Source organism: Lolium perenne, chromosome 4 (genome assembly GCF_019359855.2).
Source record: "Lolium perenne isolate Kyuss_39 chromosome 4, Kyuss_2.0, whole genome shotgun sequence".
Lineage (NCBI taxonomy): Eukaryota > Viridiplantae > Streptophyta > Magnoliopsida > Poales > Poaceae > Lolium > Lolium perenne.
Window position 1 is genome coordinate 212052762 of NC_067247.2, and position 25139 is coordinate 212077900.

The following is a 25139-nucleotide window of genomic DNA, read 5'->3' on the forward strand; positions in this document are numbered from 1 at the left end:
AGCAGAAAAAGTCGGATGGACGCTAAATCGGCTCGTGGCCGAGCTGCTCCGCCCTCGCAACAAGGCCGCAACGGCGCTGATGGTGCAGATGGCCTCCGTGTTGCTCGACCTCGGGGCGCGATGTTACCGGGATCGTCCACACGGGCTCCGGCTAAACCGCCGCCTTTGTACTACCCATGTTATTACCAGTTAAATCCCGGGCGGGCGAGCTCTCTTGTTTGTTATCAATAGGGTAAGCTTCGGTTGTTGCTGAGATCCGTTCCTCCCGTTTGCCCCCATTGATTAATTTGTTTGAAAACGTGGTGCTCCTCTTGGATGATTCAGATCAGGGACCATCGTCTGCGACTCTGCGAGGCCATTATACACGTCAATGATGAGCAAGCTGGTTGCTGATCATGCTGATCACCGGCCCGCTTCACATGTACAGCATGAGTTGCACCTGGATGAAGGGTTGTCGGCAGGTCCATGCAATGCTTGCAAGCATTCAAGCGTGTCAAAAACCTAGCGCCTTGAAAAAAAATTCAGTGTCAAAATACATACATAATACGGAGGCTCTGAAGCTGGATTTCCGGCAGTGGGTACAGGCTCGTTTGAGAAAACAATCCGCTTCCCAATATAAGTTGGCTTGTGGCCAGCCATTTTTCTACATGTCAACAGCATGACTAAAATCGTCCACCCGAGAGATCCGTCCTTGGAGGGCTCTGATGCGTGCTCCTCGCACCTGATATATGGTGGTGGACTTGGTGTTCATGATCTTGAAGTTAAGAACAGGGCTTTGCTTGGTAAATGTCTAGCCAGGTTGTTAACGGAGGATGGGGTATGGCAACAACTTTTGCGGAAAAAGTATGTTGGCTCAAAGGCGATCTCTCAGGTTCTTTGGAAACCAGGAGACTCACATTTTTGGGCTGGCACCATGGCAACTAAGAAGCATTTTTTCCCATTTGGTTCATTCTCCATTAAGAATGGGGCGGAGATACGGTTCTGGGAGAATCGCTGGTTGGGAACAACCACTCTTCGTGAACAGTATTCAGCCTTGTACAGTATTGTTCGTCATAAAGGGGATACTTTGCAGAAGGTGATGGAATCTTCTCCCCCCTATATGACGTTCAGGCGTGATCTTGTCGGTCCCCGGCTAGCTTCTTGGAATGAACTGCTTCAGCGTTTAGGTTCAATCCAGCTGGTTCAGGGGACGGATGAATTCCGTTGGGGTCTCACCAAAAAAGGCATATTTTCAGTTAGCTCCATGTACAAAGCATTATGCCTATCTACACAACCGGTTTTAAATAATAAATCCATCTGGAAGATGAAGATACCTCTCAAAACAAAGGTCTTTGCATGGTATCTTCGTCGAGGTGTGATTCTTACTAAAGATATGTTGGAGATATGCCCAAGAGGCAATAATAAAATGGTTATTATAATATATCTTTTTGTTTATGATAATGTTTACATACCATGCTATAATTGTATTAACCGAAACATTGATACATGTGTGTTATGTGAACAACAAGGAGTCCCTAGTAAGCCTCTTGTATAACTAGCTTGTTTATTAATAGATGATCATAGTTTCATGATCATGAACATTGGATGTTATTAATAACAAGGTTGTGTCATTATGTGAATGATGTAATGGACACACCCAATTAAGCGTAGCATAAGATCACGTCATTAAGTTCATTTGCTATAAGCTTTCGATACATAGTTACCTAGTCCTTTCGACCATGAGATCATATAAATCACTTATGCCGGAAGGGTACTTTGATTACATCAAACGCCACTGCGTAAATGGGTGGTTATAAAGGTGGGATTAGGTATTCGGAAAGTATGAGTTGAGGCATATGGATCAACAGTGGGATTTTTCCATCCCGATGACGGATAGATATACTCTGGGCCCTCTCGGAGGAATGTCGTCTAATTAGCTTGCAAGCATATGAATGGTTCATAAGAGACCACATACCACGGTACGAGTAAAGAGTACTTGTCAGGAGACGAGGTTGAACAAGGTATAGAGATACCGATGATCAAACCTCGGACAAGTAAAATATCGCGTGACAAAGGGAATCGGTATCGTATGTAAATGGTTCATTCGATCACTAAGTCATCGTTGAATATGTGGGAGCCATTATGGATCTCCAGATCCCGCTATTGGTTTTGGTCGGGGAGAAGTCTCAACCATGTCTGCATAGTTCGCGAACCGTAGGGTGACACACTTAAGGTTTGATGTCGTTTAAGTAGATATGGAATATGGAATGGAGTTCGAAGTTTTGTTCGGAGTCTCGGATGGGATCCAGGATATCACGAGGAGTTCCGGAATGGTCCGGAGAATAAGATTCATATATAGGAAGTCACTTTCCAAGTTTGGAAATGATCCGGTGAATTTATGGAAGGTGGTTTCTAGAATTATCCGGAATAAATCACTATGGAAGGTGGAGTCCCGGTTGGACTCCACCAACCCTAACTTGCCCACCAAGTGGGAGGGTGCAGTCCATGGTGGACTCCACCTCCTTGGCCGGCCAAGCAAGGGGGGAAAGGGGAGAGTCCCAACCCAACTAGGTTTCGTCCATATGGCAGTTTTGAATTGGGGTCTTATTCGAAGACTTGGGCAAACCCTAGATGTGTTCCACCTATATAATGAGGGACAAGGGGAGGGGGCCGGCCACCCTAAGACCACAAGTTGGCCGCACCCCTCAAGGCTGCCCTAGCCGGCACCCCCTCTCCCAAACCCTAGCCGCCCTCTCCTCCTCCTCCTCTCCCGCATATGCTTTGGCGAAGCCCTGCCGGAGATCTCCACCACCACCGCCACCACACCGTCGTGCTGCCGGGATTCCGAGGAGGATCTACTAATTCCGCTGCCCACTGGAACGGGGAGAAGGACGTCTTCATCAACACCGAACGTGTGACCGAGTACGGAGGTGCTGCCCGATTGTGGCACCGTCAAGATCTTCTACGCGCTTTCGAAAGCGGCAAGTGATCGACTACAACAACAACAAGATCTAATCTCGTAGGCTTTGGAAATCTTCGAGGGTTAGTCTCATGATCTTCTCATTGCTCCCATCTTCTAGATTGCATCTTGGCTTGGTTTTCGTTCTTGCGGTAGGAAATTTTTTGTTTTCTATGCTACGAATCCCATCAGTGGTATCAGAGCCGTGTCTATGCATAGATTGGTTGCACGAGTAGAACACAATGGTTTTGTGGGCGTTGATGCTTTGTTGTCTTTAGTTCGTGTACTTTGCATCTTGCGGCATGGTGGGATGAAGCGGCTCGGGCTAACTTTACATGACCGCGTTCATGAGACTTGCTCCACGTTCGACATGCAACTTGTATTGCATAAGTGGCTTTGTGGGTGTCTGTCTCTCCCACCATAGTGAAGATTCAATTTACTCTTTCTATTGACAACACTAGTATCACCGTTGTGGTTCATGTTCGTAGGTAGATTGTATCTTACTCGAAAACCCTAAACCACGTAAAATATGCAAACCAAATTAGAGACGTCTAACTTGTTTTTGCAGGGTTTGGTGATGTGATATGGCCATGATGTGATGATGAATATGTATGAGATGATCATTATTGTATTGTGGCAACCGGCAGGAGCCTTATGGTTGTCTTTAAATTTCATGTTGAGTAGTATTTCAAAGTAGTTGTAATAGTTTCTACATGAGGTGAACAACCATGAAGATGTCGCCATGGACCTTGACGCTGCGCCGACGATGATGGAGATCATGCCCGTTGATGATGGAGATCATGTCCGTGCTTTGGAGATGAAGATCGAAGGCGCAAAGACTAAAGGTCCATATCATATCACATATGAATTGCATGTGATGTTAATCCTTTATGCATCTTATTTTGCTTAGAACGCGACGGTAGCATTATAAGATGATCCCTCACATTAATATGAAGATAATAAGTGTTCTCCCCTCGTATGCACCGTTGCAACAGTTCGTCGTTTCGAAGCATCTCGTGATGATCGGATGTGATAGACTCTACGTTCATATACAACGGGTGTAAGCCATGTTTGCACACGCGGAATACTTGGGTTTGCTTGACGAGCCTAGCATGTACAGACATGGCCTCGGGACAAGGGAAACCGAAAGGTTGAACACGAGTGATATGGATGATATGATCAACATGTTGATGTTCACCATTGAAGTTACATCATCTCACGTGATGATCAGTTTTGGCGTAGTGGATGTGGATCGTGTACCACTTAACAACTATGAGGAATGTTGTATTAAGTGGGAGTTCATTAGTAATTAGATTAAAACATGAACTAATTATCATAAACATAGTCTGAGTAGTATTTTGAATTAATTTTGTATTATTGGCATCCGTTTTCTACCATGCGCTAGTCTTGTAATTGAGATAGAAATACTGTTAAGTCTGACAAGAAACTTTATGGACTGGTACCGTATTGTTAAAGAATCAAGAAATAATTAAGTCATATTTGCAAACTTTTAGTAAACCTCACATTGTTGATTCAAAGAGTTATGGTTTCAATTAGTACCTAAAGTCATCTTGTCTCCGTGAAACTTGAAGTTCAAATCTGTTTGAAAAGTAAGGAGCTAAAAATTTTGTTTTTAGAAATAAGCAAGGTATGAGATATATGTGATATCTAAGACCTTATTGTAAGATGATAGAATATAATTTGGTGAGACTACATAAACTCATAAGTATTATGGGAATGTACGAAGGTTGAAGACGGCAGGCGTCCCAATCCTCCAACTATTGGGGCACTAACGATATTCGCATATCCATGAAGTGATCGTCCTTAGTATGCACCGTTGCTAAGACTCATCGTTTTGAAGCATCACGTGATGATCGGGTGTTATAGATTCTACGTGTGCATACAACGGGTGCAAGCCAGATTTGCACATGCGAATACTGAGGTTAAACTTTACGAGCCTAGCATGTATAGACATGGTCTCAGAAAGTCGTCATGAAATGATGGATAAAATTATGAGTGAAATTGTTCATCATATTAAAAAGTTACTAATAGTGAAATCTGGAACACTTGTCATATGATGATCAAAGTAAGAACCTCAAGGTTATTGGTATTTGACCAATGGACTTAGAAGTTATTGAAGGTGAAGTGTTTTCTGAGAATGAGGAAAACTAAAAGAGAAACTACAAAAGATATTTTGGCAGAAAGAAAGAAAAGACTAGAAAGTCTAGCTCAGGTGTATACAAATGATATACATGTTATGAATGTATTCCTAGTTTGATCACACAATGAAATTCTTGGGTATCTGTACCATATTGGTTGGTATGAAGTGTCATACAAAACAACGCAATACAAGAATACAATGGCCTAAATGACTGACAAGGAATATGATAGGAATGCACGTCTGGAACAAAAATAAAGTGTTATTATGCTCGTCGTTGGCATTCTATCTAGCGCTTAGAATTTATAATAAAGAACTTAATAATTGTTATTTTGCTCTGGTCAAATGAAAACAATGAGTTGTTCAAATTATGACATTACTCCATGTACGATGGATAAGTTATTATAAATCTTAATGGTGAAACACACACACATAACACTGACGCTAAAATGCCATAAGGCAAATGATTTGAATTCCACTTATTTGTGGAACCGCCATTTAGGTCATGTTAGAAAGGAACGCATGAAGGAACTCCATGCAAATGGATTTTTGGAGTCATTTGATTTTTTTGAATCGTTTGGCGCTTGCAAATCTTTTCTAAAGAGAATGACTAAAATATCGTTCATAGGCCAAGAGTTGAAACGGGCAACTATCTTAGTGGAAACATACATGATGATGTATATGGTTCACTGAGCATAGTTGTGTGCGGGAGATTCTTCTACTTCATGAAAACTTCCAACAATGAATTGAGTATATATATGTGGATATATTCGATAAGGAAGAAGTTTGAAACATTTGAATGGATTCAAATAAATTTCAGCATGAAGTGGAAATCATCGTAATAGAAAAGTCAAATATCTATGATTTGATCATGGTAGAAATATTTGAATTACGAGTTTTAGCAAACATCTAAGAGAGTTATGAAATTGTTTTACAACTCACGTTTCTTGGAGTATCATAGTGATGATGGAGTATCCGAGAGATGTATCCAAACCTTGTTGGGTCAATGATGAGATAAAATATTGAATGCCATTATATTTTTGTGGATTATGCTTTAGTGACTACCGCTTTTACACTAAATAGAGCGTCATCATGATCCGTTGAAATGACACCATACGAGTTATGGCATGGGTATAAACCCTAATAGTCCTTTCTTTAAATTTTGGTCTAAGAGTTTACAACCAAAATCGGATGAATGTCTTTGTTGGTTATCCCAAAGTATTGATTGGGAATTCTTTCCACTATGGATACAAAGACAAAAGTGTTTGTCGATGTTTCTTATTTATTTCCAAGAAATTGTTTCTAGCGAAGTATTTGAGTGGGAGGACAATAGAATTTGATAAGGTTTATGAACCTGAGCATAATGATTAGAGTAGCACAGCATCGGAATTGGTTCCGGAAGCAGCCACGACGATCATGGCTCCCATCACTACAAAGTGTTTTAGCCATGGAGATCGAAGTACATATTGAACCTTGTAGGTATGGTTTACTTTGTGTTCAAATAAATGATTTGTGGACAAAGGATTGATTTTGAACAATGATAAACCAACTACAAACAAAGAAGTTATGATGGGCCCTGACTCCGTTAAAATGGCTATACGCCATGAAATCCAAGATAGATGAATACTTTTGAAAGTAAATGGATCTATGAAATTGATGGACTTGGATGTAATATTCTTGAAGAAGCTCGACTTGTCGAAAAGTTGTTTACGACAAAGTTCAAAGAGTTGACTGCGATAAGATTAGATCTTCCGTAGCAATGCTTATGGTCTATGTGGATTATTCTAGTAATCGCTACATATTTCTTTTATGAGATATACTAGTAGGGTGGCAAAAAACATTACTTAACAGAAGTGTGTATTAAAGGTGTATACAAGATACAAACCAAGAGTTTTGCTAGTCCGTGAAATACTAGATAGGTATACGAACTTCAATTGGATGAAGTGAGTATCGCGGAGTTGGAATCTTCAATGGATGAAATAGTCAAAGAGTTTTTTGATTTCATCAAAAACTATGAAGATGCTTGCATTTGCAAGAAATTAAGTGGGAGCGCTGAGACATATTTATAATACTTTATGTAGATGACATATAGTTGGTTATAAATGATGTAATTATATACTTGATTAAAAAGGTTTCATTGAGAATTAATTTCAATGAAAGGATATGGACTGAAACAAATTTAGTGTCAAGATCTATGAAGATAGATAGAAACACATAATAAGTTTAAGTTAAAGTACATAGAATGGATATTGAAGTAGTTCAATATAGAAATATTAAGAAGGTGTTCTTTTCATGTGAAGGTTTCACAAGACTTGAGTGTATTTGACACTCGATGAGTAAAAACACATGAGTGATTTTAGATCACGAATAATATGTACAAAATCAGATGTCCTGTGCTCTAAAAAGTTAGGAGCATATACCAGAATGATTCATGTGATGATTATTTGACAACAGTAAGAATATCCTTGAGTACTTTAGAAGAACCAAGGATATATATTTTTTTTATATGGAGAAATGACAAACAAATCGCTATAAGGTGTTGCACCGATATTAGTTTTTGTCACATATAAAAATAAAAATTTCAATCTCAAATTAGGCTAAGTGTTGTTTTAAAAAGGTAGCACAATGAGCTAGAAGTTGTCTATGCTAGATTTAGATGAATTCTAAATATTGTGATGGATTCTACAAACAAAGGCAGGGTATGTCATTGTTTTAACAATGACTGAGGATGTTTAAGTCGAAGAGTTCTTTGAGAACTTGGTGTAGTTCCGATAGTGTCAGAACTTTGAAGCTATATTGTGTATGACAATATTAGTGACATATTTCAGACCGCGGAATTAAGGTTCCACCAGAGGACTGAACATATATGAATATGCCGACTCATTTGGAAAATGAGTGATGCGTTGAGACGCAAATGAATTGCAAAATACATAAGTTTCAGAGCGTGTCAGATCCGTTGACTAAAACCTCTCCCATGAGCAAAACATGATAAAACACCGGAAGGCCAAGGTGTTATATCTTTACAAATGTAAACTAGATTATTGACTCTAGTGCAAGTGGGAGACTGTTGGAGATATGCCCAAGAGGCAATAATAAAATGGTTATTATAATATATCTTTGTGTTTATGATAATTTTTACATACCATGCTATAATTGTATTAAACGAAACATTGATACATGTGTGTTATGTGAACAACAAGGAGTCCCTAGTAAGCCTCTTGTATAACTAGCTTGTTGATTAATAGATGATCATAGTTTCATGATCATGAACATTGGATGTTATTAATAACAAGGTTGTATCATTATGTGAATGATGTAATGGACACACCCAATTAAGCGTAGCATAAGATCACGTCATTAAGTTCATTTGCTATAAGGTTTCGATACATAGCTACCTAGTCCTTTCGACCATGAGATCATATAAATCACTTATGCCGGAAGGGTACTTTGATTACCTCAAACGCCACTGCGTAAATGGGTGGTTATAAAGGTGGGATTAGGTATTCGGAAAGTATGAGTTGAGGCATATGGATCAACAGTGGGATTTGTCCATCCCGATGACGGATAGATATATTCTGGGCCCTCTCAGTGGAATGTCGTCTAATTAGCTTGCAAGCATATGAATGGTTCATAAGAGACCACATACCACGGTACGAGTAAAGAGTACTTGTCAGGAGACGAGGTTGAACAAGGTATATAGATACCGATGATCAAACCTCGTACAAGTAAAATATCGCGTGACAAAGGGAATCGGTATCGTATGTAAATGGTTCATTCGATCACTAAGTCATCGTTGAATATGTGGGAGCCTTTATGGATCTCCAGATCCCGCTATTGGTTATTGGTCGGGGAGAAGTCTCAACCATGTCTGCATAGTTCGCGAACCGTAGGGTGACACACTTAAGGTTTGATGTCGTTTAAGTAGATATGGAATATGGAATGGAGTTCGAAGTTTTGTTCGGAGCCTCAGATGGGATCCAGGACATCACGAGGAGTTCCGGAATGGTCCAGAGAATAAGATTCATATATAGGAAGTCACTTTCCAAGTTTGGAAATGATCCAGTGAATTTATGGAAGGTGGTTTCTAGAATTATCCGGAATAAATCACTATGGAAGGTGGAGTCCCGGTTGGACTCCACCAACCCTAACTTGCCCACCAAGTGGGAGGGTGGAGTCCATGGTGGACTCCACCTCCTTGGCCTGCCAAGCAAGGGGGGAAAGGGGAGAGTCCCAACCCAACTAGGTTTTGTCCATATGGCAGTTTTGAATTGGGGTATTATTCGAAGACTTCGGCAAACCCTAGATGTGTTCCACCTATATAATGAGGGACAAGGGGAGGGGGCCGGCCACCCTAAGACCACAAGTTGGCCGCACCCCTCAAGGCTTCCCTAGCCGGCACCCCCTCTCCCAAACCCTAGCCGCCCTCCTCCTCCTCCTCTCCCGCATATGCTTTGGCGAAGCCCTGCCGGAGATCTCCACCACCACCGCCACCACGCCATCGTGCTGCCGGGATTCCGAGGAGGATCTACTACTTCCGCTGCCCGCTGGAACGGGGAGAAGGACGTCTTCATCAACACCGAACGTGTGATTGAGTATGGAGGTGCTGCCCGATTGTGGCACCGTCAAGATCTTCTACGCGCTTTCGAAAGCGGCAAGTGATCGACTACAGCAACAACGAGATCTAATCTTGTAGGCTTTGGAAATCTTCGAGGGTTAGTCTCATGATCTTCTCGTTGCTCCCATCTTCTAGATTGCATCTTGGCTTGGTTTTCATTCTTGCGGCATGAAATTTTTTGTTTTCTATGCTACGAATCCCATCAAGATAACCTTGCAAAATGTAACTGGCATGGTTGTGCGAAATGTGTGTTCTGTCACGAAGAAGAGACAATAAAATACCTTTTCTTCAACTATCGAGTTGCTAGATCTATATGGTCAATCATTCATATAGGTTCTACCTTATACCCTCCCCGTAGCATTGCAAACATTTTTGGCAATTGGCTAAATGGGGTGGATTCTAGGTACAAAACGATTATCAGAGTGGGAGCGATTGCGGTTGCATGGTCGCTTTGGCTATATAGAAATGACAAGGTTTTTAATGACACAAATTCTTCTCTTATGCAGGTCATCTACCGGTGTACGGTTTTGCTCCGTTCATGGTTGCCACTTCAGCGTTTGGAGGATCGAGACCTCTTTATGGAGGTGTCTACACGATTGGAGAACACGGCCACGGAGTTTATTTCCCAACATGGATGGCTGCATAGTCAGAGGATTGAAGCCAACGGAGCATCATAGTAGTTGGCTTTTTATCTTTTTTATATCTTATGTCGATGGATCCCAAACTTATAAACGGCTGTCTGCATCCTGGTGAGCCTGTGTGTAATGCTTAAATTTTTTTGAGTAATAAAGCGCCCCTTATTGAAAAATATGGCGGTGGCCTCGCAGGAGGATGGTGGCATCCTAGGAGCTGAACCATCTAATTCCTTTTCCCCCTTATCTTGGGGAAATAGGGTCAGCCAGCTCCTGCTGCACCGTGCAGTTCCAAGCGGCGTCGTCTAGTGGTCTAGGGGCATTGCGTGGCTGCGGCACGACCGCGCTGGTCACGATGGCTAGAGAGCCGCTGCATGTGCTCCGCCAAACAAACAAGAAGGGTGCTATTGGGATCACTTCGATTGAACAAAGTCTTCGTTGTCGAGTTACCCTTGTTGCCATTGGTTTTTCTAGATTGCAATTAGATGAATCGATCTTTGCTCTGCTCGCTGCGAAGAGGCTCAGGTGCGTGTGGATCTGGGGAAGAGGTTCTCCGGCTTGAGGAGTACCGCAAGACGGAGAGGAACCAGTTACACCTTCATCCAAGATGGCATAGAGGAAAAGTGTCATCACTGAAGCGTTAGAGTTTTTTCTCCTGATGCAACGCACGGGTACTTTTGCTAGTCCATTACAATATCAATAGAGGTTGAGGACAACTTTGAAGTAGGCATGCGAGATGGTTGCTGAGGAGGCTCGGTGTTACAGGCATCACGGCGATGCGTCACGGCAGCGGCGGAGGACTTGGAAAGTCGGAAAGAAGAAATAGAGGAGGACGAATCATTTTTTCCTTGGAAGAAAATGCTCGCATGTTGGGAACTCGTAACCTATGATTAATTAATCCAACAGATGTAGCTATCTCATGGGTAGATCGGATGGGTAATTACAGTTTGTTTTCTACGATTAATGTGGTGGCTTGATGGGAGTCTCCAATTAGTAAATATAAGAAAGATATCTCTTATAACAGAACTATTTTCATCAATAATAAAAGTTGTTGAACGTGAAAAAAAACATGATTTTTAATTGTGGTCTCTTGCTGTATTTTTTTTTTGAGAGCACGCAAAGCGCGTGCCATATTTTTATTGAAGAGAAAGCATGCAATTACAAGATGCTAAAGTGGAATGCACACAAACCACTTAGCATACTCAGGCCTATACTCACACCAGGGTGTCTCTCCCTCTAGCTCCAGCTCTAGCTTGCTCCCAAATTTTAAACTCGTCATGAATGCAATCCACCAACTGTGTCTCTCTACATAGCACCCTGACATCCCCGAACACTCAGGCATTTCGTTGCTTCCACATCATCCATGTTGTTAATATCACTAGTGTATTCTCTGGTCTTGTCTACGAACTCTAGTTCTGTGCTGCAACCATCATGACTCGAGACTGTCTCCTCCTTGCTGTCCAGTGAGGTGCGACATACATCGTTTTTGGAGCAGTTGCTGGATGTTGGCGGATGTTCGTGGAGTGGTGTTCATCTACCACATTATTGGCGATGAGTCTCGATGGCATGGTGCTACAGGGTATCGACGATGGATGCGGGATGACGTATGCGTGCAGGATGGTGGAGCCGTCTGGCGTCATGGTGGCATCGACGGCCTGTCCTGCAAGGTTAATGCGATGATCTCTCATGAAGATGGAGTCGAGAAAGACGGCGGTAGCAACTTCTGTGGCATGTGCGTTGGCGTGCGCTGAGAGTCAGTTTGACTGGATGTGCTTCTCATCTGCTATTGGGCGGTTTGGGAAGGCATTTGTTTTTGGATGATGTGAGTTGGTGTATTGTCACCACCTTCATCCCACTGTAGGTTTAGTGAGGTGGCTTCTAGTTTGATCTTTTGTATTGTTCTTGTAAGGTTTTGTGAATAATCTAATAAAAAAGTCGTGTGCATCCTTTGGATGCAGAAGCTGGGGTGATATTTCCCCCATTTCGAAAAAAAAGCATCCAAACCAAACCTTCTTAGCGAAAGTACACTACACCAGAATGTGATCCAGCTGATCTTCCTCTTGCAGACAAGCCGCACAAACGTCTGTTCTTGAAGCCCATGTTGTTGCCTTCTATCCGACGTCCAGAGTCCATACTGGAGAGCGAGCCATGCGAAAATCTTATATTTGATAGGTGCAAGAGATCTCCATATAGGTTCGGCCATGGTAGTAAGTCATAGGTAGCTCATGCCGAATAGCATCCAGATGTCGATCCCTTCTAGGTGAACCTATCAGGCATCAGTTCCTCCCTCCATCGTCGCCTGCAACACCGTCCTAATGTTTCTCCTCATTCTCGGCACCAGTCGTACCACTAGCGGTGCAATGTCAGGAGCAGTGTAGCCATTTATCCATCCGTCCGTCCAAAAGAACACATCACTCCTGGTTCCAACTTAAATTCTATAAGAACTGCTAAACACCTCCTCATGGTCTAAGAGGATTTGTAAGCTTCAACCATTCCCATCTCACTCTTAGGGCCAAAACTTGCAGTCGAAGGTCCTTGATTCCGAGCCCGCCATATCTAGTTGGCTTGCAGGCATTTTCCCATGCAACCAGGCATTGTCCTCCATTCACCTTCTTCTTCCCGACCCAAAAGAAGGATCTTAGCCATTTTGTGATTTCCTCCAGGAGCCATTTTGGAGCCTCAATGACTACCATTTGGTGGATAGGTCTAGCAGCGATCACTGAATTAATGAGAATCAGGATTAAACCGCTCCCAGTGTAGAACTGAATTAAGCATGGGTTGCCATTCTGCTTTCGTCAGGGGCCTCAAAGCTAGCAGCAAGCCGAGATATTTGATTGGGAAATACACAATCTCACATTGTAAGAGCGACTGAACCCTGTCCTTTAGCATATTGCCTCTGATTAGTGTTGCCATCGTTTTTTCATAGTTCACCTTCAAGCCCGAGGCCCCACCAAGTAGACCCAAACTTTCTCTGATCACCAAAAGCTCATGTGCCTTTGCCTTTATGAAGACAACACTGGTAGAAAAAGGGGCTTTAGTCCCGGTTCGCAACTGCCATTAGTCGCCGTTGCGCAACCGGGACTAATTAAGCGCGACTAAAGCCCCCCTTTAGTCACGGTTGCTTACGAACCGCGACTAAAGGGCCGTCCACGTGGGCGCCAGGCGACCGTCGGGGCGGAGGACCTTTAGTCGCGGTTCTCCTGGCCAACCGCGACTAAAGGCCTCCGCAGGTTTAGGGTTTTAGCCCCCCCTTAAATATGGTTTATTTTTAATTTGTATTGTTTTATTTCTTTTATATTTTATTTTGTGTTTTATTTTAATTTTGAAGAAGTTTCAGTACACACATTCTACGCTACTATATACATGCATATGAATGTACAATTTCAAACAAGAAGAATATACAATATATATTCAATCTCGGATGACCATATACAATTTTGAACAAGTTTCCATACATAATTTACGGCATCAGAAGTTCTACGTCCTCGTAATAGTGTTCTCCTTTAGGATGGAGGACTTCCCTCATCAAAAATCCTGCTAGTTCCTCTTGAATTGGTCGGAAGCGAGCTTCTGGACTAAGCGTCTTCCGCAAGTTATTCCTCTTGACGTTGTTCTTCGACGGCTTCCGCTCAGAGGTGTATCTTCGGATGAACTCACAAACATAGTATCCATATAGATTGGTCCCTGGTGGCTGAACATCCCCAGACAGTACCCTTTTAAATTCTAGCTGTTTTTTGAATTCACTGACCGTTTCATCTGTGAACCGTCTCCAAACCCTACAGGGCAAAGAAAATTAAATTAACAAGGGAGTTATTAGTTACTTGATATTAGGAAATGAATGAAAGAGGCCGATCGATATAGAGCGCAAATGATTGAAAATAATTACTTTTGCATCATATGTCTCATGTTGACCCAAAGCTTTGGATCCATATTCAGAGAGTCCATGACGAGAACTCTGGAGGTGTGAAATTCAATTATGAGCAGAATCCAGTGGAACCTGCGGACAGGATACATGCACAACTCATCGATTAGACATACCACGCATGGAGTAAACAAAAGAGAATGTGCTCAAGACAGAAACACTTGCCCAAGATGGTAAGGAAATAGAATTTCACTTTTGAGCTGCTACTTTGTAAGAAAATCAAACAGGTCTTTCTCCACGTCGGCGGGGTGTCTTTCTAACACATATCTATTAACGATTTGTGGGTCAATGAACCCAACATCATGGATGTTCCTTATTCTGCATTCCCTAATCTTCATTCTGCATAATAGCGTACACAACAATATAGTTAGAACAATATATATATATATATATATATATATATATAGTGCAGGCAATGAACGAGATGGGGTAGAAATAAATCACTTACAGAACGTAGCAACTGATGATAGATTTGTCGAGCTCGTGCAGATTGAACAGCTGGAACAATTCACTCAGATGAACTGTTACATAGTAATTTTGAAGTGATGCTCATGTCTAACTTCCGCATAAATATATTCTTTGCCGGAGTTATTTTTTATGTAACCCTTGTACCAACGTAGCAGATTTTGCATTTGTGCTGGTAGATCATCTTCCTGCGCAGGCTTGATGAGAGGCCCATTCGGCACATATGTAATTGCTACCTCACTCATTGGCGCCTCCTCAAGGCCTAACACTGCACGAAGAGTCATACCGATCTCGGCTGCTTTTTCTCTGGCAACCGTTACAGTCATTCCCTGTGTTGCCGCAACTGCTATGATAGTGGGGTCCATTAGTTCAGCATCCGGACCGGCGGCTTTCACTATGAGCGGGGGGATCGATTGTTTATTTTGTTCCCCGAGCTGGACAACTTGTTTCCCGCTTTTTTTTACTTTCTTTTTTCTCCTCCTCCAAGGATTTATTCTCCTCCTCCGCCAAGTCTTTCTTATCCTTCAACATGAGTGCTTGCCTACGAAGTTCACGTCCATAGTCGTCAGGCATATTCTTCTCGGCTTGGGACGGTGTGCTCAAAAATGACTTAGCCCAGTTCTTTTCCTTCTCAGAAAATACTGGCTTGGGCTCAGGCTCTCTTTTCGCCTTCATTTCCTCCTTCCATTTCTCATACTGAACAGCCGCGTCAATTTCCTCGACACTATGTTCCCAAGGCCTTGGGAGGAGAGGCTTCAGTGATGGCTCCAGTACCTTTGTGGTCTTAGGTACATAAGGGTCCAGGTTAATAGTCCAGTAGGAGGTTGCCTTGCTGTCCGCCTGCTTCCGCTTCTTCGCCGGAGGTGTATTGGGGGCGGTGTACCCGCCGGAGGAGGACTGGGGGGCGGCGGCTGATTACCCGCCGGAGGTTGTGGATTGGGGGGCGGTGTCGGCTGACGTGAAGGAGGTTTAGGTGAACCACCACCGGAGGGGGTTGGACTTGTTAGCCTTGGCGCCTCGCCTGGAAACACTATGTACTTCTTTTTCCATAGAATGAACTGGCGTTTGACATCTCCAAGTCTTCTCTCCCCTTCGGGTGTAGCAATGTCAATCTCCAGCTCCTCAAACCCTTGGACTATTTCTTCCACCGTGACACGAGCATAGCCATCTTGAATGGGGTTATTGTGGTGGAGTGCTCCAGGTGTACAGGGTAAAGCACTACCGCTAGCTACCTTCGTGGAACATATGCCCCCCACTGGAAAATGCAGATCACATTCTTTCATCTTCTTTACATCATCCACGGGGTAGTGAGGCTCCGGTGCACGAATCTTGATCGTCGGTGCATTAGCACCAGCAGAGGTAGCACCAGCCGGGGCCAGCAAGGGTGCATTAGCACCAGGCGGGGCTTCCGTGAAAGCCACACTGCTTCTCCGCTGCTGGCTACCGAGATCTTCATGCGGCCCTGCAGCAGCCGATCTTTCTTTTGCTAGTTCATAAACCATCTGCTTCACCTGATGGAGTTCCGATGCCAAGTGCCCCACAAAATCTTCATCCCGATCCGTCTTTCTCTTACGGCTTCTGTAACCGTACGGGTCATCGTCCTGGGAGAACCCTACTTTCCACGGAACTGCGCCTTTGCCTCGTACACGTCTTGGGTGTTCAGGATTCCCGAGGGCAAATGTCAGCGCGTCGTTCTCTCTATTGAACTTGATCTTCCCCTCTTGAGCTTGGGTCATTGCGTCAATAAGGGCTTGGGTGGGTTTAAATGCTTTCTTCCGGTGAACACACACCCGTCTCCGGGTCTAGTGATTCCCCATGCCCGTACCACCAGCTTTTGGCCCTTGGGTCCCATCCCTATGTACCTAGAGGGATTCCTCGTGCCCTCAGGTTGTTCTCCATCTTCTCCCACTTATGCTCCGAAAGGCAGTACCCTCCTGGCCCCATAATATGATTGTACTCTTTCTTAGCCGCATTTTCCTTATTTTTTCGATATTCCAATGAAATGCTCCAATTTCTTTTGCCTCACAAATTCTGGCCAATCATCTTTCAGTTTCTCATATTGTCCTTTGAAATCTGGAGTCTTGTTCTTGTTGAAAAAGTCATGGGCTAAATTTTTCTTGAAGTTTCGGAATGCTTCGGCCATCTTCTTAAGAGCGAACTCTTTGACTAGCCTCCTCCTCTCACGTCCACCCGGAATCTCGTTACCGAATTCATCGACTTTGTTGAATTCCGGAGGTATAATGAAATGTTCCATAAGCTTTCTCCAACAATCTTTTTTTGTTCTCTTGTCGACAAAACTGAAACCAAGACGTGCCTTCTTTGGCTCATTCCAATCCTGGACGGTGATCGGGACATTGTCTCTAACAACGGCTCCGCATTGGTTGATAAACTTGGTGGAGTGCTTTTGGGGCTCCAGCGGCTTGCCGGTTGCACTGACAACCTCGATGGTATATGTTTCTCCTTGTTTCAGCATCTTGGTTGTGCCACGCTCTGACACCGTACTCGATTTTTTTGACGATCCGGTTGAGGGCTAAAATAAGAAAGAGAGTCGCACGCGTTAGTACACATATTTATTCAAATCAGTAAGTTTGTATCACCAGAGGCTCAATGTATATATATACATCGCCGGAGGTGGTTGCTACATGCAATTCAAGATCGTCGTTTATCGACGGTTGACCTCCATCGACAATGTTCGTCCCTTCGTCATCACCTCGTTGACGACCTTCATCTTCACCGTCAAGGTTCAGATAAGAAGAGACATCCTCTTCTTCATATTGTTCGGTCGGCACAAAAGGAATATCGCCGTTTATGATGCCCATTATGTGTTCTTCAGCATCCGGATCATAGTTGGCCATAATCGGGTCTGCTCTATCATCCGCCATATGTCAGTCCTGAAAACATGTAGTAAAAACTAATTAATTAAGTGAAGAAGGGGGCGTTGGCGGTGGCGAAAGGGGGCGGCGGCGAAAGGGCGGTGGCAGTGGCGGCGGCGAAAGGGCGGTGGTGAAAGGGGGGTGGCGGTGGCGAAAGGGCGGTGGCGGTGCCGAGGACAACACACATAGGGGCCTCCCTCGCTGCCCCCTCGATCCGAAAAAAAACACCGCGCGTATATGGATGGGGCGACGAGGGGGCGTGGCGCACAAAGTTGTGTGCCGTCCCCTCGCCAACCCTCCGTATACGCGCGGTGGTTACGTTCTCCGGTTGTGCGGGGTCGCGTAATTATAATTAACATATGCTCACATCAAGTTTTACGTTTTTTTGTTAATTATCAAGTTTTACGTTTTTTTGTTAATTATCAAGTTTTAAGTTATTTTATCGTTTTTGTTAAACTAATTAAGTAGTTAAAATTAAAAAGAAAAAAAAACAAAAAAATCCGACCGGCCTTCTCCCTCTCTCCCTCTCCTCCCTCTCTCTCTCTGTGGCCCGACGGCCAGCCTCTCCCGCGCGCACGTCTCTCCGGGGGCCGGCCGGCCTCGAGGCGGGCTAGTAACTGGCGGCACGTGGGCGCGTGCGGCGGCGCGTGCGGCGGTGCGTGCGGCGGCGCGGTCTCGATCAGCGTTTTGGGGAAGAACACGGCGGCCGCCAACCGGCGCGCGTGCGGCGAGATCGAGACGACGACGATGTACACGTACGGAGGCTGTATGTTTCCACTAAGTTAGTTGCCCGTTCAACTCTTGGCCTATGAACGGTATTTCACTCATTCTCTTTAGAAGAGATTTGCAAGCGCCAAACGATTCAAAAATCAAGTGACTCCAAAAATACATTTGCATGGAGATCCCAGGGTGGTGGCTTTAACAAATAAGCTCCAATTGATCCATTATTGGAGGTGGCCACCGGTGGTAGCCCTTCATGCGTTCATTTCTAACATGACCTAAATGGCGGTTCCACAAATAAGTGGAATTCAAATCATTTGCCTTATAGAATTTTAGCGTCAGTGTTATGCATGTGTGTTTTACCATTAAGATTTATAATAACTTATCCATCGTATATGGAGTACGGTCATAACTTTAAACAACTCATTGTTTTTATTTGACCAGGGCTAAATAACAATTATTAAGTTCTTTACTATATATCTGAAGGGCTAGGTAAAGTGCCAACGACGAACATAATAACACTATTTTGTCCAGACGTGCATTATTACCATATTCCTTATCAGTCACTTAGGCCATTGTATTGTTGTATTGCGTTGTGTTGTATGACATCTCATACAACCCAATATGGTACAAATACCCAAGAATTCCATTGTGTGACCAATCAAAGAATACATTCATAACATGTATATCATCTATATACAACTGAGCTAGACTTTCTAGTCTATTCTTTCTACCAAAATCCTTTTGTAGTTTATATTTCGACTTTCCTCATATTTCTGAAAACACTTCAACATCAATAACTTCTAGGCTTGTTGGTCAAATACCAATAACCTTGAGGTTCGCACTTTGAAGTTGATCATCACATGACAAGTGTTCCGGATTTCACTATTAGTAATTTTTTAATATGATGAACAATTTCACTCATAATTTTACCCATAAAATCATGAAAACTTCATGATGAAGCTATTATGGCTTACATGGATATGCGAACAATGTTAGTGCCCAACTAGTTGGAGGATCGGGACGCCTAGCGTCTTCAACCTTCGTACATTCCCATAAAACTTATGAGTTTATGTAGTCTCAGTAAATTATATTCTATTATCTTGTAATAAGGTCTTAGATATCACATATATCTCATACCTTTCTTATTTCTGAAAACAAACTTTTCAGCTCCTTAATTTTCAAACGGATTTGAACATCAAGTTTTACGGAGACAAGATAATTTTAGATACTAATTGAAACCATTGGTTTTCGAATCAGCAATTTGAGGATTACCAAAAGTTTGCTATAGGACTTAATCATTTCTTGATTCTTTAACAATACGGTACCAGTTCGTAAAGTTACTTGCCAGACTTAACAATATATCTATCTCAATTACAAGCCGAGCATAAAGTAGAAAACGGATGCCAATTCTACAAAATTTAATTCAAATACAATTTAGACTTTGTTCATGATAAATTTGAGTTTACTATTAATTCTTAAATTAACTAGGTGAACTCCCACTCAAAACAATATCCCTCGCATTGTCTTAGTGATTACACGAACCAAATCCACTACACCAAGTCCGATCATCACGTGAGATGATGTAGTTTCAATGGCGAACATCAACATGTTCATCATATCATCTATATGATTCATGCTTAACCTTTCGGTCTTCCGTGTTCCGAGGCCATGTCCATACATGCTAGGCTCGTCAAGTCAAACCCTAGTTTCCGCATGTGCAAATCTGGCTTGCACCCGTTGTATGCACACGTTGAGTCTATCACACCCGATCATCACGTGATGCTTCGAAACAATAAGTCTTAGCAACGGTGCTAACTAAGGATGAACACTTTATTATCTTGATTTTTAGTGAGAGGGATGATACGCGTACAGCACGCGTCCGTTGGGAACCCCAAGAGGAAGGTGTGATGCGTACAGCGGCAAGTTTTCCCTCAGTATGAAACCAAGGTTTATCGAACCAGTAGGAGCCAAGAAGCACGTTGAAGGTTGATGGCGGCGAGATGTAGTGCGGCGCAACACCAGGGATTCCGGCGCCAACGTGGAACCTGCACAACACAACCAAGGTACTTTGCCCCAACGAAACAGTGAGGTTGTCAATCTCACCGGCTTGCTGTAACAAAGGATTAGATGTATAGTGTGGATGATGATTGTTTGCAGAGAACAGTAGAACAATTGCAGTAGATTGTATTTCAGATGTAAAGAATGGACCGGGGTCCACAGTTCACTAGTGGTGTCTCTCCCATAAGATAAATAGCATGTTGGGTGAACAAATTACAGTTGGGCAATTGACAAATAGAGAGGGCAGGACCATGCACATACATGATATGATGAGTATTGTGAGATTTAATTGGGCATTACGACAAAGTACATAGACCGCTATCCAGCATGCATCTATGCCTAAAAAGTCCACCTTCAGGTTATCATCCGAACCCCTTCCAGTATTAAGTTGCAAACAACAGACAATTGCATTAAGTATGGTGCGTAATGTAATCAATAACTACATCCTCGGACATAGCATCAATGTTTTATCCCTAGTGGCAACAGCACATCCATAATATTAGAGGTTTCTCTCACTCCCCGAGATTCACGGAGACATGAACCCACTATCGAGCATAAATACTCCCTCTTGGAGTTAAGAGTAAAAACTTGGCCAGAGCCTCTACTAATAACGGAGAGCATGCAAGATCATAAACAACACATAGATATAAATTGATAATCAACATAACATAGTATTCTCTATTCATCGGATCCCAACAAACACAACATATAGCATTACAGATAGATGATCTTGATCATGTTCGACAGCTCACAAGATCCGACAATGAAGCACATAAGGAGAAGACAACCATCTAGCTACTGCTATGGACCCATAGTCCAGGGGTAGACTACTCACTCATCGCTCCGGAGGCGACCATGGCGGTGTAGAGTCCTCCGGGAGATGAATCCCCTCTCCGGCAGGGTGCCGGAGGCGATCTCCTGAATCCCCCGAGATGGGATTGGCGGTGGCGGCGTCTCTGGAAGGTTTTCCGTATCGTGGCTCTCGGTACTGGGGGTTTCGCGATGAAGGCTATTTGTAGGCGGAAGGGCAGGTCAGGGGGCGTCACGAGGGGCCCACACAGTAGGTCGGCGTGGCCAAGACCTGGGCCCCGCCGCCCTAGCGTGGCGCCGCCTCGTGGCCCCACTTCGTTAGCTCTCCGGTCTTCTGGAAGCTTCGTGTGAAAATAGGCCCCTGGGCGTTGATTTCGTCCAATTCCGAGAATATTTCCTTACTAGGATTTCTGAAACCAAAAACAACGAAACAAGAATCGGCTCTTCGGCATCTCGTTAATAGGTTAGTTCCAGAAAATGCATAAATATGATGTAAAGTATGCATAAAACATGTAGATATTATCAATAATGTGGCATGGAACATAAGAAATTATCGATACGTCGGAGACGTATCAGCATCCCCAAGCTTAGTTTCTGCTCGTCCCGAGCAGGTAAACGATAACAAAGATAATTTCTGGAGTGACATGCCATCATAACCTTGATCATACTATTGTAAGCATATGTAATGAATGCAGCGATCCAAACAATGTAAATGACATGAGTAAACAACTGAATCATATAGCAAAGACTTTTCATGAATAGTACTTTCAAGACAAGCATCAATAAGTTTTGCATAAGAGTTAACTCATAAAGCAATAATTCAAAGTAAAGGCATTGAAGCAACACAAAGGAAGATGAAGTTTCAGCGGTTGCTTTCAACTTATAACATGTATATCTCATGGATATTGTCAATGCAAAGTAATATAACAAGTGCAATATGCAAGTATGTAGGAATCAATGCACAGTTCACACAAGTGTTTGCTTCTTGAGGTGGAGAGAAATAGGTGAACTGACTCAACAATAAAAGTAAAAGAAAGGTCCTTCAAAGAGGAAAGCATCGATTGCTATATTTGTGCTAGAGCTTTGATTTTGAAAACGAGAAACAATTTTGTCAACGGTAGTAATAAAGCATATGTGTTATGTAAATTATATCTTACAAGTTGCAAGCCTCATGCATAGTATCCTAATGGTGCCCGCACCTTGTCCTAATTAGCTCGGATTACCGGGATTATCGCAATGCACATGTTTTAACCAAGTGTCACAAAGGGGTACCTCTATGCCGCCTGTACAAAGGTCTAAGGAGAAAGCTCGCATTGGATTTCTCGCTATTGATTATTCTCAACTTAGACATCCATACCGGGACAACATAGACAACAGATAATGGACTCCTCTTTAATGCATAAGCATGTAGCAACAATTAATGTTCTCATATGAGATTGAGGATATATGTCCAAAACTGAAACTTCCACCATGATTCATGGCTTTAGTTAGCGGCCCAATGTTCTTCTCTAACAATATGCATGCTCTAACCATTAAATAAGTGGTAAATCTCCCTTACTTCAGACAAGACGGACATGCATAGCAACTCACATGATATTCAACAAAGAGTAGTTGATGGCGTCCCCAGGAACATGGTTATCGCACAACAAGCAACTTAATAAGAGATAAAGTGCATAAGTACATATTCAATACCACAATAGTTTTTAGGCTACTTGTCCCATGAGCTATGTATTGTAAAGGTAAAGGATAGAAATTTAAAGGTAGCACTCAAGCAATTTACTTTGGAATGGCGGAGAAATACCATGTAGTAGGTAGGTATGGTGGACACAAATGGCATAGTGGTTGGCTCAAGTATTTTGGATGCATGAGAAGTATTCCCTCTCGATACAAGGTTTAGGCTAGCAAGGCTATTTGAAACAAACACAAGGATGAAGCGGTGCAGCAAAACTCACATAAAAGACATATTGTAAATATTATAAGACTCTACACCGTCTTCCTTGTTGTTCAAATTCAATACTAGAAATTATCTAGACTTTAGAGAGACCAAATATGCAAACCAAATTTTAGCATGCTCTATGTATTTATTCATTAATAGGTGCAAAGTATATGATGCAAGAGCTTAAACATGAGCACAACAATTGCCAAGTATCACATTATCCAAGACATTATAGCAATTACCACATGTATCATTTTCCAATTCCAACCATATAACAATTTAACGAAGAAGAAACTTCGCCATGAATACTATGAGTAAAGCCTAAGGACATATTTGTCCATATGCAACAGCGGAGCGTGTCTCTCTCCCACACAAAGAATGCTAGGATCCATTTTATTCAAACAAAACAAAAACAAAAACAAACCGATGCTCTAAGCAAAGCACATAAGATGTGATGGAATAAAAATATAGTTTCAGGGGAGGAACCTGATAATGTTGTCGATGAAGAAGGGGATGCCTTGGGCATCCCCAAGCTTAGACGCTTGAGTCTTCTTGATATATGCAGGGGTGAACCACCGGGGCATCCCCAAGCTTAGAGTTTTCACTCTCCTTGATCATGTTGTATCATCTCCCTCTCTTGATCCTTGAAAACTTTCTCCACACCAAACTCAAAACAACTCATTAGAGGGTTAGTGCACAATCAAAATATACATGTTCAGAGGTGACATAATAATTCTTAACACTTCTGGACATTGCACAAAGCTACTGAAAGTTAATGGAATCGAAAAATCCATCAAGCATAGCAAAACAGGCAATACGAAATAAAAGGCAGAATCTGTCAAAACAGAACAGTTCGTAAAGACGAATTTTGTTGAGGCACCAGACTTGCTCAAATGAAAATGCTCAAATTGAATGAAAGTTGCGTACATATCTGAGGATCACTCACGTAAATTTGCATAATTTTCTGAGTTACCTACAGAGAATTAGGCCCAGATTCGTGACAGCAAAGAAATCTGTTTCTGCGCAGTAATCCAAATCTAGTATGAACCTTACTATCAACGACTTTACTTGGCACAAAAATGCACAAAACTAAGATAAGGAGAGGTTGCTACAGTATTAAACAACTTCCAAGACTCAAATATAAAATAAAATAACTGTAGTAAAAACATGGGTTGTCTCCCATAAGCGCTTTTCTTTAACGCCTTTCAGCTAGGCGCAGAAAGTGTATATCAAGTATTATCAAGAGATGGTGCGTTGATATTCTTACCAGGGGTGTTGCTCTTACCCTTCTTACTCTTATTCCTACTCTTTGGTCTAGGGAATACATGACCGCATCCGGGTGTAGAGGTAAAATTTAGAGTGCCTTTCCCCACATCTATGACTGCTCCCATGAGTTTCAGCAGGGATCTTCCAAGCGTGATTTGTCCTGTCCCTACACATTCAATAACGAGATAATCAGTGGATACCGTCCTTCCAAGAAAGGTTGTGAAAACACCTTCAGCTATACCCTTGGGAATTATGACAGAGTTATCAGTAAGAGTTATTTCTTCTCCCCCTTCAGTAAGTTCCCAAAGTGTCAAAGATTCATAAATACTTTTAGGCATAAGGCAAAACTCAGACATAATATCACAACGAGCAGGAAAAGTTTCACTGCCAATAGCAACTTTAACGGTAGGCACCCACATTGAAGGTTCGAAGCTTAATGGAACATAGTCATAGTATTCGCGAATTTGGTTATACACTTCTTTTAAACAGGATATATTTGTTTCAATAGTGTTTAATCTATTATGCATGCTAGCATGAGATGGATCAAAATTATTATCGGAGCTAAATGATGTAATCAATTTCCTTATGGCATTAAAAGCTTGATCCCCATCACAATGAAGGAAATCTCCTCCCACTACAGCATCTAAGGCATATCTATAGCGAAGAATAAGCCCAAAATAAAAGTTACTAAGAAGCAAACTTAAGGTCATTTTAGGTTCAGTTTTACTATAAGAATAAAAAAT